We start from the raw sequence: 13491 nt of genomic DNA, 5'->3' as shown, positions 1-13491 counted from the left end.
GGATCGGCCCCTCCTCTCTAAGCCCACGCAGCCTGGCCCCCAGCCTGGCCCCCAGCCCTGCTGGATGACAGCCGCCCAGAGAGAGCAAGACTGGGGAGGCTGACCCTCGTGGGTCTAGTTGGTTAACGACTGAAATGGCAGCAGCTTGGTGGTGCCAGGGCCCTTGGCCTGAAAGGACAGAGCTGCTTCCCCGTGGACTGGGGGGGGCTGCCCTCGCCGGGTGTGGAGCACTCCCCCAGGCTCGGCAGCAGGGCCGCCCCCTCAGGCCTGGGAGCCCAGGGGTGTGTGGAGGGGCGGGGGGACCCCTCTGGGTCCAGGCCTGGCGGAGAGATGAGGATGTGGAGAGAGGGTCAGACTGGAGATGGAAGCGGGAACCTGAGGTGGAAGGAGCCTGCGTTCCTCCAGCTCTGACGCCCCCACGAGCCCCCGGTTTGTTTCACATCTGTCTCCTCCAGACGGAGGCTCCCCAAGGACGGGCCCCTCTGGACTTCACTGAGCCCAGTGCCTGGAACTTGGCGGGGGGGGAGTGGGCAAAGACATGAGTGCAGTTAAAGGGTCAATCAACAAGTGAGGTCGGACGAGGGAGTGCAGGAGTCAGGGTTGGGAGGAAGGTCCAGGCTGGGGGTGCGGGTGCCGGCGCGTGAGCAGGGGTGTCCAGCAGACAGTCAGGCCAGCAGAGCAGCACCAGACGGCAGGACTCATCTGCTCACGAGTGGGAGGAACTCGGCTCGGAGGGGCTGGCCCAAAGGGAACTCGTGGGCTCTGGTCCCCAGACCATGAGTACACGGGCGGTCACCTCAGGGACAGCTGGACAGGTCTGGCAGTGCAGGGAGGCCTCAACAGCTTCTCCCTCCCACCTCCACCCCAGCCGTCCCCGTCTGCCGAGACGCCCTGGCACACTCCTGCCGGCGTGAACACGCGGGCTTGTGTGAACCGGAACTCCAAGGCAGCATTAAGAAAACGGCCCAGAGTGCCTGGGGCTCCCACGCTTAGCCAAGGTCAGGTCACCCCAGGGACTTGTAATGACCGAGGCCAATGATCAGACGAGGTCGTCAGGGAATCTGCCCTGTGACGCTCCTGGGGGTCCCGCAGCAGGGGCCGGGCCGTCTGTAAGTGGACATTATTTGAAAACAGCCGGATTCGGAAGGAGAGAGCAATTGGGGTGCCCCTGGGCGGGTGCATGTGCTCCAGGAACGCCCCGGCCACACAGCAGTGTTGGCCCCTGGGTGTCCACATCAAGCTGGAGTGGACAGCATCCGCAGGACCCCACGGCAGCTGTGCACACAGGGGACCACGTGGCACGGCAGGGTTTTCTCCTTGGGCTGGACTCAGGCCCGGGGCCGTGGCCATGACCATCAGCCACTCGCTGGGACATCTGGAGACATCTGGGCGAAGTGTGAGAAGTCAGTGGCCGTGGGGGCCGGGTGGGAAGGGACGTGAGAAAGGGTGGCGCAGGGTGGGGACGGCGGTGAACCGGAGGCCAGGTGACCCAGGGACACCAGGACCACGGGGAAGGTGGGCCTGTGCAGCCTGGTTTTCAGGGAAGCTGCATATTTAGGTGACGTTTCCTCTTTGTAATTATTTTTTTTTAATATATACATATTCTTTTTCCTTTCAGGTCACGACAAGCCAATGAATGTAGTTCCCTGTGCGCTACAGCAAGGCCTTGTTGCTTAGCTGACATTTCCTCTTTTTAAATGTAGGCAATGCATTTTTTTTGGTTTTCTGAGATTTTGTTTCCCAGCAATTCTTTTTCAAGTGTTTAAAACACTGCAGACCCGTGAGGACAGTGGTGACATCCCGCGCTCTGGTCTCTCCCACTCCCTGAACTGCAGACAGACGGACGGACAGACAGACGGACAAGGCGGGGGGGGGGGGGGTGGGGGCGGGCGGGGCTGGCCTGAGCCCAGGGTGACACCGGCCCCCTGCAGAGTTCAGGAGACAGACCTGAGCGCTCCCTTGTCGTTCGTTTGTTCTGAACTTTAGTTTTTTTTCCCTGAGGAAAGTAAAGGAAACAGGTTTTCCTCCCATTGTGCAGGACGCGGTGTTCCTCTGGGCTTTGCTCTGCCAAAAGGAAAGCGTGAGGCTTTGCGCCGGATCAAGGCCCCACGGCCTCTGAGGTTCGCATGATGCCATGTCCTCACTGTCATCTGGAGAATGAGCCTGCAGGTCAGGGAAGGACCCTGCACCACCCTTCTTGAGCAGCAGAACAGTCCTCCAGTGACATCCCGAAGGGCCACAGCCACGCTGAGCCTCCCTCCCCCGCAGGCTCACCGGGCCCCCTCCCTCCCCAGGCCGAACCCAGGACCCTCTTTATCGCCCTCCAGCCACACCTGCCATGAACCACCCACCTCCCTGTATCGGTGTCAGATTTGCTGCCTGGTTCTTCTTGGAGCCTTTCGGCGTTTTTCTGTCTGTACCTCCCCCTCCCCCTGAAGAATGATGCTCAGACAGCACTGCGAGCACTGCAGGTTCATAGGTTTCGGAGTTAAACCCCAGGGTCTGCTTCTTATCCTTGCCTGGAGCTCAGCTTCTGAAGCCCCACCCCAGCCCCCAACATCTGCTCAGTGTCCACAATGACAAAAGCATCCTCAAAGCTCCCAAGAGACGGGCTGCCTGGAGCATGGTGCTCCTGGGCCCAGGTCCGGGGCCAGCCCCACACGGACCCCAATGTGCCAGGCAGTTCAGGAAACCACGTGGACATGATTCATCTTCCAGGAGCTCCCCCTGTGTGGGAGGACCCGAGCAGGAATGGAGGGTGGTTATGTAATTACTGAATCACTAAGTGATTTATGTCAAAACATACACAAATCCAGGACAGCCAGGACAGGCAGACCACAGGCAGGGATGGCCACTGGTAACTGCCGGAGTGCTCTCCCTCAGATTTGGGCCAAATGATGGGCTTGGCCAAACCCCACGGCCATCCCACAGTGCAGGATGGAACCTACGGTGGGGTCGGGGGTCCGCAGGGGGACGCCCACAGGACCTGAGCTCCCAGCCCACAGGTGGACACACGTGGTTGTCTCCAGCAGCTGCAGCTGGCCACCCCACAGCTCTCCATCCTCTAGGGCACTTTGGGAGGGGGTCAGAGAGACCCCACAGATGGTACAATGGCTTCTGCGGTCACTGGGCAGCTTTGCAACCAGAGTTGAGCCCGCACTGCACCAGCTACGCTGCCGCCCCTCCCACGGAGCTGCCGCCAGGGCTGGTTGTCAAGCGGGTGACACATGGCGGCCCCTCCCACAGCCATTTCCAGGCAGCCTGGAAACTCACTAGAGTCACCCACTGACCATCATCTCTACCTCTGTACCAACAAGACAGGGAAAGAGAAAGTTCTGGATGTAATCATTTAAAATACAAACAGCATAGCTTCCTCTGATTCGATTAAGATTATACTTCTTGCCATGAGTAGGAACGGAGGGTTTCAAGTACAGGTCAAACCAACCCTCTGAAATATACAGCCACAACTCTTACACACCTGAATTTAGTGGCCTGGAAACATTGTACCAGCTACGCCAGGTAAAATGACTTTGTACTGTCAAGCAAGGGCGTCTGGCTCCTGGGGAAGGAGAGAACCTGCTGCTGCGGAGACACTCCCCATGGTGGAGGCCGGAGCGGCTGCAGCACCAGGGCAGCCCCGCCTTGCCGGACAGAGGGAGCGGGAAACGGCTCCTGGGGGCTGAAGACAGTGGGAGAAACCCTGGGGAGGGAAGAGCAGGGAAAGAGGGCCCCTGATTCTGCCCTGTCCTGGGCTCCCCGCCGAGCCCCGCCTGGGCCTGACCCGTGGCAGCACAGGCCTTGAAAGCTGACTTGAGATGGAGACCAGCATCCACAGGAGGTGAGGCAGAACTTGTGGTCTTACCTACCTGGACGCACTGCTTGCTTCAAAAAAAGAAAAATCAACATGTTCCAGAGAATTTTAACAAGACCCACAGTCTTCACAACATAATATTGAAAATGTCCAGGGTGCAACCCAAAATTACTTGACATACAAGGAATCACAAATTTCTCCAGAGAAAGACGATCTCTGGGTGCCCCAAGCTGACCCAGATGCTGGAGTTCTCTGACGAAGGCTTTGCAGCACCTGCTATAACCGCGCTCCACGTGGTAAAGGAAAATACACCAAAAGGAATGGAAGCACGGAAACTCTCAGCAGAGAAATAGAAATAACAAAAAAGAACTAAATAGAAACTTCAGAGCTGAAAGACAAAATATCTGAAAAAGTTTTAAAAATCATTAGCTGGACACAGTAGAAGGGAACTTACAGACGGATCAAGAGAAAAGCTCCTAAGAGTCTAAATGTAAGGAGAGGAAAGTAAGGCTGGAAAGGAAAGTGCACAGAGCCTCAGGGGCTGTGGGGCAGCCGCAGAAGCTCTAAACGTCACGTCACTAGATCCCAGGGGGGAGGAGGGAAGCAACGGTGCAGAAAAGTGTTTGACGTAGTAACGGCGTACAATGTCCCGAATTTGGGGAAAGACATAAATGGACAGTGCCAACCAGCCTGGCAAATCCCAAACAGGCTGGCGGCGAAGAGCACCACGCCCAGACGCACCACGAGGGAGCTGCTGAAAAACAAGGATAAAGACAACAGTGTGAAAGCAGCTAGAGAAAAATGACACATGACACAGAGGGGACAGCAGTTCAGACGGCGGCTGGTTTCTCATCAGAACCTGTGGAGGCACAAAAGGGCATGGGGGAACCTTGAATGCATCTTGCTGAGTGTAAGAAGTCAGTCTGAAAAGGCTACGCGTGCTGCACAGCCATAAAGAAGAATAAAATAACGCCACCTGCAGCAACATGGATGGACCTGGGGACCGTCATGCTAAGTGAAGTCAGCCAGAAAGAGAAAGAGAAATGCCATGTGAGATCGCTCATGTGTGGGATCTTTTTTTAAGAAAGGGACACAAAGAACTTATTTACAGAACAGAGACAGACTCACAGACATAGAAAACAAACTTACGGTTACCAGAGGCGAAGAGGGTGGGAAGGGATAAATTAGGAGTTCGAGATTTGCAAATACTAACTACCACGTATAAAATAAATATAAAATAAATAAACAAGAAGTCCATACTGTAGAGCACAGGGAATACAATATACGTATTACAGCGTATACAACACATGGTGTAACTGCTGCCCACCAGAAATTGACACAACATTGTAAAATGACTATACTTCAATTAATAAAAAGGAAAAAAAGATAATAGGTGCAAAAATTTTAAAAACAACCAAAAAATTAAAACCAACACGGAGGCCAGAAGGCAGTGATGTCTTTAACGAAAGGAGGAGGGAAAGGGAGCTGTGAGGCTACGAAGCTTCTGCGTGTCACTTGACGGGTTCTAAGGAAACTGAGAAAGGTCGGGGTCGCACGATAGCTGTGAATCAACCACTTAAAAAACACAAAGAGACTGAGCCGAAAAGCCAAGAGATAAATTTAAACGAATATGACAAACCATTGAAATAAGAAAGCGAGAACAGGGAATGGAGGGACAAAGACCAGGGAGACAAACAAAGCCACAGTAAAACGGAGACTGGACCCAGTCCTAGCGACGGTCACGTTCAAGGTCAAGGATCAGACAGAGGCTAAACCCTGACCGTGAAGTTCAAGGTCAAGGGTCTGAACAGCTGACCCAAGGTTCATAGTAACAGCGTGTGTTTACTAAAACCAGGTCCACGTGAGTCAGCAACCACGTGGGAGGGAGCGGAGCCAGGCTGACGGCAGACGAATCCTGGAACAAGGACCAGAGCACTGGAGGCAAGTGGTGAGAAGCTCTAACCCTGAACTTAAACCAGAGACCACGCATGACATCAGCACCTCCGCCCCAGGGCTAGGACCACAGGTGGCTTTCAGGACCCCATAGACTGGTGGAGGCGCTGTTGAGGGGCCAGTGGGTGTGCTGGCCACACTGCCAGAGCCCCATCACCCCCAGGCGGGCTCCTTTATCCTCTGGTGGGGGCAGCATCCTGGGGTCCTGTGTCCCTCCACTGCGGGGGGACAGGAGCGGGTTCCTGCACACAGAGCTGGAAATCCCAGGCTGCCTGGTCTGCTCAGCTGGCCCTGGAGCTCCTGTGAGCACCCCCACTTCCCATCCTGGGTCGTTTTTAAGTCCCCTGAGAATATTCTACATCTGGCCACTTGCTGGGTATAAAAATGGCCAAACTCCCTCCTGGCTTTGAAAAAAAAAGGGCTGAAGTCGGTGGGTGTTTTTGGGGGGGGGGGTCCCTGCCGCTCGCTGGGTGGTGCACCCCCAAGGCCAAGCCTGGGCTCTCCCCACCCCCAGGCCTCTGGGGCCTCCGGATGACCAGCAGCTGAATGACCAGTGACACCGCCCTGGGTGAAAATACTGCTCTAAAATGGGACAGCGTGAGGCCAGCAGGTCATGTGCTCGGTGCCCACCGGGTCCTCAGAGAGGGCAGGAGGCAGGAGGGGCAGTGGCCCCACAGGACACGCAGCAGCTGAGGGCGGGCATGGCCAGCTGCTCAGTGGACAGCTGGGCCAGTGTGGACAAGCCGCCCATCTCTCCGTGTGTCTGGGGCTGTGTCCCAGGAAGCCGGAAGATGGGGCCTGGCTTCCCAAAAAAGAGGTCTGCGGCTTGGTAAGAGGGAGCTATTTTTATGCACCTGCTTTCCCGGGACAGCCACAGAGGGGAGGGCCTGGGGGCCACGGTGGGGGAGGGGGGCACCAGCTCCCAGCAGGGAGCACAGCTGAGGCTAAGGCCCGACAGCCCCCACCAAAGCAACGGAGGAAGCACAACACCCTGCTCCGGGCCTCAGTTTCCCCATTAGACCTGGGAGCTGGCGGGTGCTCCCTGGGGCCCCAGTAAAGTGGTGCGGGGAAGAGCTGGGTGGCAAGGCCCTGGCATCAGGGGCCCCAGTGGGAGGGGCCTGGTGATGCGGGGAGGGGCCCGTGCTGGGGGTAGGGCCAGGCGCGGCCTGGATTAAGGCCCTAGGGTTCTGAGGGAGCCCTGGGCCCCTCTCCCTCTCTTTCAACCCCTTTTCTGTGCCCGCACCCCATCCTCTCTGCCTCTGAGACCCACAGCAGGTCTGGGTACCCCTGTTCTCCTGTCCTGGGCACCAGGACAGGGGAGGTGAGCAGCGGGGGGAGGAGGTGGGGGTCTGCATGAGGCTCTGTACCCCGCTACCGAGACCCTTCTGAGAAAATCTCCGAGGTGGACAGGGAGGGGTGGGGGAGCTGGGTGCAGATGACCTAACTCGGCTCAGAGAGTACGTGTTTGGGGTTCCGAGGGCCGCAGCCCTGATTGTGGAGGCGGGGCCCGGGGCTGCCAGCTCCGCCCTGAGCCGTGCCTCCAGGAGCCAGGGGCACCTTCCCGTGCCAACCAGCGTGGGATGAATGGTGGTCCCCAAAAAAGGCCTGGATCCTGACCCTCGGAATCTGCCTGTGTGACCTCTTTTGGAAGCAGGGGCTTTGCAGAGGTGACTGAGCTAAGAGCCCAAGAGGGGCTTATCCTGGGTCACCTGAGTGGACCCTAGATCCAAGCATGAAGGGGGGGGCCAGAGCAGACAAGAGGCTCCCTCCCCGCCCCAGCCATGAGAGCAGGCACCAGGCCTGCAGCAGGCTCCCACCCCAGGTGCACGCGTGCACAGCCAGGGGATGACCACAGCACGGAGGCTAGGGGCTGCCGGGCCAGAGGGGCAGGGACTGGGTGGCCGGCCCGGAGGCTCGGACCCTGCAGGCCGGTGCTGGGCCGGTGGCTCCGCCCTGGGAGTGTGCAGTAGCCTCTGCATCTGTCTGTCCAAGCACTTTCTCTTCCAGGGCTGCCCTTCCCAGAATCCCTTTCCTGCGGGGCTGGGGCTTTCCACCGGGTTACTCACCGCTTTCCGGGTTTGTCCTGGGCGCCCCGCCCGTCTGTGGTTGTTCTGACTTGCCCGGGGCTTTTCCTGTAGCTTCATGCTGCTTATGTAAGGAGCCCTTTATGTAACCAGCAGGCTCCATTGTCCCCCGCCTAGGGGGCTGCACCCGTTCTCAGACGCCAGCCAAAGCCCCAGCCCTCGGGCTGGTCAGCGCAGTGGGTGCCCAGCCTGCCCACACCCCCGACGCTCCCCTTTCTGCCTCTGCCTTCCTCCCTCCTCTCGCAATCAGAGGGCAAGCCAGGTCCACCCTCTGCCTGGGCAACAACGCTCCTGGGGATCCAGAAGGAGGGGCGGGGTGAGGGCCGTGCAGGGGGTGGTGAGGCCGGGGCAGGAGGCTTGCTTGGGTGGGCCCCCTGAAGCAAATGCTGAGACAGGATTCAGGGATCGTTTACGTGGGCGGTGACCCTGAGACAGACTGGAAGGCAGGGTCAACACATCCCGGGAGACGGGCCCACCTGGAGACCAGGGACACACCTTAGGCTGCACCACCCGGAAAGGGATTACCCTCCAACTGTCATGGGTCATAGTCAAGGGGCTCCCAGGGCGTCAACCTCCCAGCACGTCGGGCTCCTGTGAGCAGAGGGGGCCTTCTGGCAGCCAGCAGCGCGTACAGGATGCCAAGCGCGCAGGGACCTGGGTGGGCTGCCAGTAGTGCTGGCCACAGGCTGCTTCTGCCCCAGGGTGGAGGGACAGGAGGAGAGGGTGTAACCAAGGCCCAGGTCAGGCTGCAGAAGCTGCGGTTACAGAGAGGCGCAGAAGCTGCTGGAGGAGAAGCGGCTGCAGGCGCAAGGGAGAAGGAGCCCCACTGCTCCCTGGCTCGGCCTCCGGGCTCCCACCAGGGCAGGGCATGGGCCCAACCCGGAGCAAGGCAGTGGAGCCGTGGGGCAGTGGTCTGGCCCGAGCGCCACGCCCGGCAAGGGGGCCTGGGGGCTCACCGGCCCGGCACCCCACGTGCCCTGAGAGGCTGAGAAGGGAGGCATCAGTCAGGAGGCCGTGGTCAAGGCCGCAGCGGGGAGCGTCCCCCCGACGCCACAGAGCACGGGCGCCTGCGGGCGGGGGAGGCCCTGGCTGCCGGCCTCCCCGTGGGGGAGGCCGCGCGCTTACACGTGCGCTCAGCTGCTTCCAGGACAAGAGTGTCCCCTGTTTGTTCCATCGCCTGCCAGGAAGCCAGGGCTTTCCCCTTCCTGAACGCTCCGGGAGCCGCGCTCTTTTTTATTCCCCAGATAGGAAGTCTTCTGCAACCCTCTGGCCAGACGTGGGGAGCTGCCTTCATTTTGGCAGCGATTAACCGGCAGGAAGTGTCATTACCTAAATGGACGATGAGCTGATAAGAGGCCAGAGGAGAAAGGCATCCGGGCCATCCCAGGAACCGGCAGGGAAGGGGCGTGGGGGCCGCAGCAGGGGACGGACGGAGCTGGGTACCCCTCGCTGCGGGGGCCTGTCCTCCAGCCTCCTTCCCGCCCTGGAGCGAGGACACAGAAGGGCCCCTCCCCCAGAGGTTCCCACTTAAAACTATTACAGTTCAACCTAATATTCCCACGACGGGGAAACCGTTCTAAAAGGAAAACTTTACAGCACGTAGATGTTGCACGGTCATCATCTGTTCAAACATGGAATCCCTCCGTTTGCCCAGAAACATGAGATCTGACTGCCCCGCGGTGCTGAGGGTGAGTCAAAGAGAATATTATTTCTGCAGCCCTGTGGCCTGGGGCCCCACTACCTAAGCTGGAGCCTGTGGGTCCCCAGGGCATCAGCCCATCGGCCCCTTCCCCTCGGCACCCAAGGACATTGCTCAGGAAGGGCAGCAGTGGACACGAGCCAGAGCTCTGGGCCCAGAGCCAGAGTCGCGTGGCCACTCAGGAAATGCACGTGGGCTCAGGGTGAGTCCGCGGGGCACGCTGGTCCTCCAGCCAAACCCACGCGGCGTGTCCAAGAGTGGGGAACATTCTCCCCTCCGGCCTGCACCCCCACCCCCAGCACTCTGCTCCCCTGTTTCTGGAAGAACTGATGAGAGCAAACACTCTCGGTGCCACCTGGAAGCCTCTGGCAACCAGATAAACCCCCGCCTGCCCGCAGCCCCGGGCTCACCTGTGCTGTCGCTGGGAGGCCTGTCCTGCAGGCAGCGGCCACGCTGGGGTGTCAGTACTGAGCATAGGAGGTGCAGTCTGGCAGCCAGTGAGCCCTCAGGGAGCTGAGGTCCCTAGTCCCACCGAGGGAGTGGCGAGGCATGGATGGGGCCACACAGGGCCTGGTGCCGCTCAGGGGAAGGTGGTCATGTGGCCACCTTGGGCCCAGGGAGGGCGGGAAGCCCATGGCACTGTGCTCCCAAAGCGCTGGCCCTTGGGAGCGGGACTTTCTCATCCGTGCTGATAACAAGGACTCATCAAATGCTGCAGATGACATCAAGTGACCTGCGTAGCACTGCCCCTCCCCACCTGCGGACAAGGAAACCGAGGCTCAGAGAGCCCACAGGTGCCCGGGTCTCCAGTTGGTGCCCAGCTCGCTGTGTAAGGTGGGGGGCCTGGTTCCCCGTGGGTGCCATGGAGGCAGCAGCGCTCACTTGTGGGTCCCCTGTCCGGAGCCAGAGGGGGCAGCCATCTGGGCAGTGACACCCTTAAACCTAGGGGTTGTCGGTACTGCAGACCCTGGAGTTGGTGCCCTTCAGGAGGAGGACACCCTTCGGGAAGGATAGGGATGGGTCAGTTTCATCCCCAGACCAGAGATGGCAGAGCGCGTGGGCAGACAGGCCTGCGGGGACACAGCCCAGCACTGGCACTGACTGATGGAAGTGCTCCCTGATGCCAGGGCCCTGGGCTGGGGAGGAGGGTCAGCTGCTGACACTCGTGGTCACCGGACAGCCCACGTGTGGACAGCAAGGCCAGGGGCATGACCTCATGGGTCGAAGTCTCCAGGGTCAGGCCTGCTGCTGTCCCAGCCCTGAGGACAGGACGGTTCCAAGGACAGAATGAATTCCCAGCCCTGTGCTGGAGGCGCCCACCCCCAGGATCCTCGCTGGAGACACGAGGGTGGAGGCCACCCTGCTTTCCTGGCGAGGGAGTGGGCCCTGCCCTCGGGCCTGGGCCACAGGAGCCCCTGGTCTTCCAGGGATGGGACCCCACCCTGGGTAGCTGCCTGGGGCGGCCTGCTCGACACTGAGGGCAGAGACGGGAGGCTTCTGGAGGAATCGCACTGTCACTCTGTAATCCGAGGCCTGCTCACCCAGCCCTGGGGATTGTGGGGGAGATGCTGCCGCAGACTGGCTTCTGCGTGTCCATACAACCCCCACCCACGTGCCAGGCCAGCAGCCTGGCTGATGGGGGCAGTAGCCTCCCTCTGGCCCTGCTGGGTCTCACCTCCTCAAGGTCGTTCCCCACAGCAGACCAGGACCCCGAGTTGACAAAGGCTTAGGCAGGGTCCCCATGGGGTGTCTCCCCTGAGTGCAGACTGGGGGTGGGGGTGGGGGCGTCTGCATCCCTGTGGACCTGTCAGTGCAGGGGGAGGTGAGGCCATGGGCCCCAAGGACCTGGGTGAGGCAGGTGGGGGCGATGCACCCCTCTCCTGCATGATCCATATCCTGGAGCTGTCACCCAGAAACTTCATTTTACCTTTAAACCACCCAGGCCCAGTCAGGGGACCCCCTGCCCCAGTCTCTATCCCACACCTTGGCTGCCCTTTCTCCCTCTGCCTCCCTCACAGCCGTCAGGTGACCTCCCACGTCTCCCTCCGGCTTGCTGGGCACTGCTTCCGTCCAGCTGTCCTGCCCATGGACAGACCCCAGCCCTTCTGCCGGCGGCGTCCGAGAGCTCCTCCTCGTTCTCCACACCCTGAACACGTGTCTGGAACCCTGAGCCACCTCCGACGTCCAGTTCCGAGCTGGGCACCCAGGCTCTGCTGCTTCTGTCTCTCCAGGGGTCTGAGGGCTGTCTACACCCCTCAGCTGGCCGCCCGGGGCTCCTTGTGGGCAGCTGTGCACCAGCCGCAGCGCTGAGCTTCTCCTGCGCGCGTGTGCGCGTGCGCGGCCGTGCGCGCGCTCACGGGCACGGCTCACACCATCACCTCTTTTCCCTGCCTTGGGTTCCGGCAGACTCCTCCGTTCTTCTCCTTCTACTTCAGTACTCCTCTCCCCTCTTTTGAGATTTTTGTCTCCATGACTGCATTTTCCACTTCCAAGATCTGCCGCTTCCTTACCCCACTGTTCTTGCTCTGTGTCTGCCAATTGGATTTCACAGTTTCCGTGAGTGGGTGTTGTTCCTTCATTTATTCCTTTGAGCATCACAGGTTATTTGGGAGTTTTTGTTTGACACCTCCATAAACCTAACTCCGTCTGAGCGAACGCGTGTTCTGAGAATGCATTTGGTTGGCTCTTCCTTTTCTTTTTCTTTTTGTTTTTAATAAGGTAATTAACACAACACTATAAAGCAACTATACTTCAATCAAAAAATAAAAATTAAGAAATAAAATGAAAATTTTTTAATTTAAAAAAAAATTTTTAATGAGGTATAATCCACATCACAAAGTTAACCGTTTTGAAACGTACAATTCAGTGACATTTAACACATTCTCAGACTTTTGCACCATGACTGTCTCTCTCTTTTTTTTTTTTTTTTTTTTGATTTTTAAAAATGGTTATGACTGTCCCTTGCATAAGAAGAGCTTCTCGGGTTTTAGATTTGTGTTTGCAGACTTATTTTGAGTGGTTGGTGGTGGTTGTTTTGTTGTTGGAGTTTCTGGTTTTGCTATTCCTGTCCCTCCCTGTCCAGAAGTTGTGCATCTGCCTCCAGACCTGCTGTCCAGCCCCAGGGCTCCCACTGGCGTCTGAGCTGCTGACCTGCGACGATCCTGGTCCTGTCACGGGCCCGTGGGGGCCCACACTTGTCTGCTCCCCTCCCGCAGTGTCCTGCCAGGCTGGAGCCAGCAGCTGCTTGTGTCCAGCCAGCACTTCCGGCCTGGGTTCCGGCAGCCGGGTTGCCTCACAGGGGCTGAGTATAGATCCACTGAGCTCCACCCAGAGCCCCTGGGAGAGAGCTCAGGAGCCCAGGCTCGGGTGGTGGGCCGGCTGGGGCCCTGCCACCCTACGGGCAACCCTCCCACACCAGGCGATGGTCATGCGTGTGACCCCTTGTCCCCTGGGTTAGGGAGCCCCCCACCCCAAACGAGCCCAGGAAGCCTTGTGGGGTGTCTGTGGACACTTATCAGGACCACCGTTGGGACCCTCCACAGACATCACCTCTCTCTGCCATCCCGGCAGACTGACGCAAGCAAGTACTTTGGTGCATCCTGGGAAAAGAGTCTGGATCAAGACACGGGAAATCAATGCTCTAAGAGCCAATTAACAAAATGCCCTTAACTGACCAGTTTTCTGAAAGTCTCTAACTGACCCATTTACCAAAACTTCAGACATATTTTAAACCTGGTCTGGGCAGTTAGCCACAGCTGTTTGCCAACAAGGGTAGGAGCAAGGCCTAAAAATTCTGGCCAAGTACGTTAGCCAGGGTCAAGGGCACGTTCCGAAGAAAAGATAGTCAAGCTAGACCAATGCATTCTGGCAAAAATGGCCACCAGGAAGCAGCCAGAGAGAGAATCCTGTGGGGACATGCTCAGTTATTCACCACATAGATCACG

General features: G+C 58.7%; 1 long non-coding RNA gene across 1 annotated transcript; it reads left to right on the top strand.

Moving 5' to 3' along the window:
* The first annotated feature begins 3758 nt into the window (after positions 1-3758).
* Positions 3759-12778, top strand: LOC141573870 (uncharacterized). The gene is made up of 3 exons (XR_012500250.1): positions 3759-6593; positions 9445-9536; positions 11566-12778. It is a non-coding gene; the product is annotated as an uncharacterized LOC141573870 (long non-coding RNA).
* The last annotated feature ends 713 nt before the right edge of the window (positions 12779-13491 follow it).

This window comes from Camelus bactrianus, chromosome 1 (assembly GCF_048773025.1).
Source record: "Camelus bactrianus isolate YW-2024 breed Bactrian camel chromosome 1, ASM4877302v1, whole genome shotgun sequence".
NCBI classification, from domain to species: domain Eukaryota; kingdom Metazoa; phylum Chordata; class Mammalia; order Artiodactyla; family Camelidae; genus Camelus; species Camelus bactrianus.
This window is presented reverse-complemented; position numbering and strand designations above follow the sequence as displayed.